Raw genomic sequence first — 6,613 nt, 5'->3', positions numbered from 1 at the left:
GGGGGGGGGGGTGGCGGTAGGCACTCTTGAGGGGGGGGGGGGGGGTAGTAACTCTGGAGAAATAGGCCTCATTTTCAAACTAAACAAATTGTTGTGAATATGATTCCCTTTGATAACCAAAAAAAAAAAAAAAAAACATGGTGTTCCAAGAATTCCCACAATAGAACATTTATAATCTTAGTCTATCAAAATCATCGAGTTTTAAATAAACGATTTGATAAAAATATTCACCTTTGGTTTAAAAAAAATACTACCTCGCAAGTACGATGACCTTGGTGACCTTCTTATAAGCCCTATTGGTACTTAGTTTACGACGCGAATAAAACAAATATACGCTATTAGGTTAGGTTAGGTTGTCGCTCTCTCCTACAGAGAGCCCAACACCACAAGTACTGTGACAAATATGGCGGCGTTTATTCTCGATATACTAGACAGGTAGACGACGTTTCAAGAATTCTGGGTTAAATACCTTGATAGTCTCGTAGTGGATGGAATATTTAATTAGCATACTGCCTATTTTAGGGGTCGACGTGGTCGAGTTATGGTTGCTAAACCGAAAAGTCTCGAATTCGAACCCTCGGGCAGATGAGGCTAGTTAGCTGGGGACAGCAACTCTTCTAGGAGAAACAACTCTAAAAATCAAACAACTGCTGCCTTGTATTGTGTTCTTGTGGATCTCTTCCAACACTAAAATTAAAAACGAAGAAGAAGAAGAAAAGACTCCCTATACTTAAAGCAACTTGAACAATTTGATCTTATTTTCTAAAGAATGGATGTATGTGTTTGTTAGGGGTTAATGTAGGGACATAAGTCTCCGACAAGAGCTTTCCAGGCATCATTGTCCTGGGCTAGACTCTACAACTGTCCCCAGGTGTATCCAATCTTCTTGGTGTCTTCTTCCAGGTCACGTCTCCAGGTCTGTCTCGGTCGGTCTCTTTTCCTTTTTGCTCTGTGAATTCCAGGTGAGGGCCTGTCTTGATGCAGGATCAGAGGCGTAACGAGGGGGGAGGGGTGCGGACCGCACCGGGTGACACCATTTAGGGGGGGGGGGTGACACCAAGGCAAAAAATAGTAAAATATATAGAGAAAAACTTGATTGGGGGGGGGGGTGCAAATCGAAAGTTTGAAGGGTGGGGGGTGCAAATCGAACATTTGTCCCCGGGAAGGGCCGCTACGCCTCTGGGGATGACACCATTAAGTGCCGCACCGGGTGTCACCCGACCTCGCTACGCCACTTGCAGGATACAGGCTTTTTGAGCGTATGACAAATCCATTTCTATTTTCTATGGGAGATCTATTCTTACATATTATTATCTGTTATTGTAAATTGTCTTCAAATTAAGTTTAAATTTCTTGTGGACTTTCTTTGAATGATATTTTGAAATTATATTTACTTTAGTCTCTCCTAATTTTCAACTTCAAAAACATATTATTTTACCCAACACGTGGTTAAAACATGTCCATTTCACTTGTTAGTATATTTTGCTCTTCATTGGAATTTTAATTAACTTATGTTAATCGCTTATCGATTCGGCTTCGTTCATTTCTTGAAGAAAACGTTGCTTCAGTATAAGGGAGAGAAACATAAGACACAAGGGAGGTAAACTACTACAGTGCACAGACCATCAAGAATACACCAAGATGAAATCTGCTGTTGTGTTCATCACAGTTTTGGCCATCATGGTACTGTTTCTGATTGACAAAGGTATGTGTATACGTTTATTTATAGGTGGTAAACATGACTGTATCTTAGGTGAACGATTGTAAGGAGAAGATTCGTCTGGTCTATTCAACTTCAGTTTTATGCGCGCATACATACATACATACATACACACATACATACATACATTCATACATATACATATATATATATATATATATATATATATATATATATATATATATATATATATATATATATATATATATATATATATATATATATATATATATATATATATATATATATATATATATATATATATATGTCAATGTATGTTTGTCTGTCTGTATGTTTGTCATTTATGCATTTTTATACCTTTCATCCGATCGCCCTGAAAGTTTGAGAAATTGTAGAGATTACTCATTGAAAACTCTGCGAAAAATTATTAATTTCGCATGGGTGGCTCCCCGGGAGGGTGCGATTTTTCTCTATATATGGTATATAAAAAATAAAAGATGCAGGTTGACACCGTTCATCCGAGTGTCATTAATCCTTAGGGAGTTGATGAGAATACTCCCGAGAAGGTTTCTTCGAAATAAAAATAAAAATATTTCCAATGAGCGGCGGCCAGGATTGTGCGATTTTTGTCAATACGCGGTTTGGAGCCCAGAGTTTCAGAGAGGGTATTTTAAGAATTTGCGCCTAAGTTCGTTTTATAAATACAAGGCTATACACTAGGCTAGACACTTTCTTCTTCTTCTTCGTTCTAAATTTTTAGTGTTGAAGGGGATCGAGATTTATCTGCCAGTGGGTTTGAACTCGAGACTTTTTTCGAATTTATCAACCATGAGCTTTTTGCCGACTCGACCACGCCTCCAACACAATTAAGGATACGTGTCAACTGGTTATGCGCCATTGAGGCCATTGACTCCGATTTCAGCCAGCTTTTTTTTTTGGATTTGCTTCTATAGCCTTTGTCCAACCAAGAACAAACTACAAGGCAACAGTTGTTTGATTTTGGAGTTAGAAGAGTGGCTGTCCCCAGCTAACGAGCCTCATCTTCCCGAGGGTTCGAACTCGGGACTTTTCAGGTAAGCAACCATGAGCTTTTACCGACTCGACCACAATTTGCGCCTACGTTAGTTTTATAAATACAAAGCTATACACTAGGCTAGACACGATGGACTACAATAATCGTTGGCTGTATCGAATCAGGCTAGTCCTCCAGCGTCCCGGCAGTACATCGCACTACCCCCAACCTTGACGTTTAGTCTGGCCCCTTGTTATAACTGGGTTCTATATGAGTACCACAGTTATGCAGTGAGAGGGTAGAACTACTTGATCCAATATTATATTCCAATACCACTACATTTGATTACATTTAAATCAGTTAAAGTGGTATTTTGACAACAAAAACTTTTTACAGAAGGGTCCATTGTTGGTGGGTGGGGCTGTAACTCCCCATATACCCCCTTGCATACGCCACTGACCAATATGTATTTTTAAAAATCTGAAGTAGTTTGTTATTTTGAGCTATCTGTACTTTTTTTTTAAATTTTTTTAAACAGGGTTTTGCGGTAATCGGTGTGCTGAAATGGGTCTACCCTGCCCATGTAAATATGATTGGGTATGCTCAATGTAAGTGAATCATTTTATACTGCAGTATAATAGCACAAAAAAAACTGTTGCATGACAAATTTAACTCATTGCTCTTTTAACAAAATACCTTTTTTTAATAGCCCTTTTAATCCGCTTGATAACAAGTTTGGAAAATGGAGACGTTGGAGTAAGTTTCATATTTTATATTGCAGTAAACTAGCACATATTTTAGTTGGTGTCAAACCACACCTAAACCTAGTTGTATGATAAGTTTTAATAGAGAACTTTCATTCTCGTATTATACTGGCCTCAAGATGTTGCGACCTACGTTCATCCAACTCCACAACATTTACACACTACACAGTTCTAGTTGTTTAAGATTACTATTACTCATTTATCAACCTAACGTACCCACGTCAGAGGCGTAGCGACCCTTCCCGGCGCCCGGGGACAAACTTTCAATTTGGCGCCCCCCTCTGGAGCAAATTTTCAATTTGCAACCCCCTCAAACTTTCAATTTGCACCTTCCTTAAACTTCCGATTTGCACCCCCCTCAACTTTTCAATTCGCACCCCCCCCCCACAAACTTTCGATTTGTACCCCCCCCCCCCTTCAAACTGCAAATATGCAGCTAAAATGTCATTTTAACTTGTTTTTACAACCCATTTTGGCGCCCCCTAAGGTCGGCGCCCGGGGACATATCCCCCCTGCCCCCCATTGCTACGCCTCTGACCCACGTTACATAAAGTAAAAGTGATTGGGGATAATGATGGGACAGCCACTCTTCTAGGAGAGACACCTCCTAAGTCAAACAACTGCTGCCTTATAATTTGTTTTTGGTAGGACAAAGGCTAAACCAACAGAAACGCTGGCTGAAATCGGAGTTCAATGGCCTCAATGGCGCATAACCAGTTAACACGTATACTTCATTGAGAATATCCCTTCCAACACTAAAATTAAGAGCGAAGATGAAGAAGAAGAAAGGGGTAATACTATACACAGTATGCCGAAGTTATTTATTGAAACAGATGAACGCTACTTCATTAGCATCAGGTTTCATATTCACAGTCAGGAAAAGACTATGATGATCTAATGATGAATGGCTGCTAAGATCTAATAATGAAATCCTCAACAACTTCTAATTGTAAACGTTATTAATTAACCATTACCTAACAAATACTAATACAAATTTTGATTTACAATATTGTTTTCAGCATCTTGACCACTTAGCTATATAGAGTCTACGCCAAAATGGTCACGCTATCAAGCTTAAGTTATATTTTACTACGTGAATAACAAATGTGGGCCTAAACTAGCAAGTTGGTAATAAAGAATTTCTCATCCCCAAAGCTTTCTTTTGCTTTATTTATCATTTCACCACCATTAAAATATTTTGTTTTTTTTTTGCTCAAAAATTGAATTTCAACTACTCAATATATACAGAATCAACGTAGATTACAGTATATGTATGTTTTCATCGTGTAGGTAAAAAAAAAAGGATCCTGTTATAAAACAGCCTGGTCAAAACAAACCGCGACAAAATCACCCCGACTAAACGGTTCTTGAGTCAGTATAAAGTCCTTGAGTTCACCCAGCTCTGATGGGTACCTGACCCACTTTAGGGATACAAAGGCGGCTGACCACACTATCCCCTCGTTTGCCGAAGTTATTCAAACAGATGAACTCTACTTCATCAGCCCCATGTGTCTTGGTTACGAACTGGAAAAGAAGACAAAAAAAAAACGGCCTCTTCTACCTAACTGAAACAGAAATCAAGTTATTTACTTTTGAGAAACCGGAAGTAGAGTAAGTACCACTTCCGGTTAATAGAAATTGTTCAAAAGTTCATACATTACTACGTATTTTGATACAATACCTATTTGTGAAATTTTGTCAACATAACTGAAACGGCACTCAACTCATCGTGTTAAAGACTCACAGACACACAGACACATAGACAAACAGACACAATTACAAAACTAATTTTTTTTCCAATACAGGGACGTGAAAAGGTCGATATTTGTTAAAATCTTGGATTTCAATCCTTTGCACGATTACAATACTTCCTTTATATTTCGTATTCAAGAAATTTAAAAAGTTCCCGTAAAAAGGTGTATTAAAAAAGTTAACAAAATATTCTCCTGTTGAAGTAGGTTGATTTAGTGTATTCTTGAGGTCCTTTATGGCTGGTTTAATGATAGTAACATGAACATTTACAAAGTGGCCAGTATGATGTGGATAGCCAGTGGCGTAGCGAGGTCGGGTGTCACCCGTTGCGGCACTTAATGGTGTCACCCCCCCCCCCCCCCCAGAGGCGTAACGACCCTTCCCGGGGACAAACTTTAAAATTTTCAATTTGCAACCCCCCTCAAACTTTCGATTTGTGCACCCCCCCCCTCAAACTTTTAATTTTGCACCCCACCCCTCAAGTTTTTCTCTATACATTTTGCTATTTTTTGCCTTGGTGTCACCACCCTAAATGGTGTCACCCTGTGCGGTCCGCACCCCGCCCCCCCCCCCTCGCTACGCCTCTGTGGATAGCACAACGTTGCCATGTGGCTTGTGTAATGTGGTATAGGGGTCAGTATAATGAGGTCAGTATGGTGTGGACAGTACGTTGTGGTCATGTGATTTCTATTTTTAGACCATGCTGCCAGGGTAACCTGGTCGAAATAATTTTGCGAGTATAAATTATTCATATTGTCAGATTAGATTGGCCCTCGCACAGTTAGTAAAAGAATCCTCTTTGGACCTAGCATCCATTGGACAAATGAAGTAAACTTTATAATGTATCTTGACATCGGCATATGAAGAAAAGGTGTGGTCAGCACTTTGCCTAACCGCCTTAACTTTAACTAACATTAGTTAGGTACTCATCAGAGCTGAGTGGACTCAATGACGTTCTATTGACTTGGACTCGAATTCGAACTCGAGACTTTCGTTAGGAGGCTATCGCTCTACCGCTTAGGCCAGTGGATACTACAATATAAAGTGGTCGCCACAAGATTGTCTGTATACTGTAAGCCGAGTGGCCAGAACAATGTCCTATAACAGTGTGGTCGAGTTGCCAGTAAAAATGTGGCCAGTACAATGTGGCCAGTATGAGATGGCCATGTGGCCAGTATAATTAGGAGAGTACAATGTAGCCGTGTGGCCAATATAATTTGGCCAGCTGAATGTGGAGAGTACAATGTGGCCATGTAGCCAGTACAATATAGCCAGTACAAAATGGCCAGTACAAAGTGGCCAGTACAAAGTGGCCAGTACAATATGGCTAGTACTATTTCGCCTTGAGGCCAGTACAATATAGCCAGTACAAAATGGCCAGTTCTACGACGCCAATATAAAAAA

General features: G+C 39.7%; 1 long non-coding RNA gene across 1 annotated transcript; it reads left to right on the top strand.

Annotated features, from left to right (window-relative positions):
• Positions 1 to 1,589: 1,589 nt before the first annotated feature.
• LOC131929844 (uncharacterized) lies at positions 1,590 to 3,447 on the top strand. The gene is made up of 3 exons (XR_009384009.1): positions 1,590 to 1,705; positions 3,232 to 3,301; positions 3,403 to 3,447. It is a non-coding gene; the product is annotated as an uncharacterized LOC131929844 (long non-coding RNA).
• The last annotated feature ends 3,166 nt before the right edge of the window (positions 3,448 to 6,613 follow it).

The sequence above is a fragment of the Physella acuta genome, unplaced genomic scaffold (genome assembly GCF_028476545.2).
Source record: "Physella acuta isolate Inbredline_101_S28 unplaced genomic scaffold, ASM2847654v3 ptg000096l, whole genome shotgun sequence".
Lineage (NCBI taxonomy): Eukaryota > Metazoa > Mollusca > Gastropoda > Physidae > Physella > Physella acuta.
This window is presented reverse-complemented; position numbering and strand designations above follow the sequence as displayed.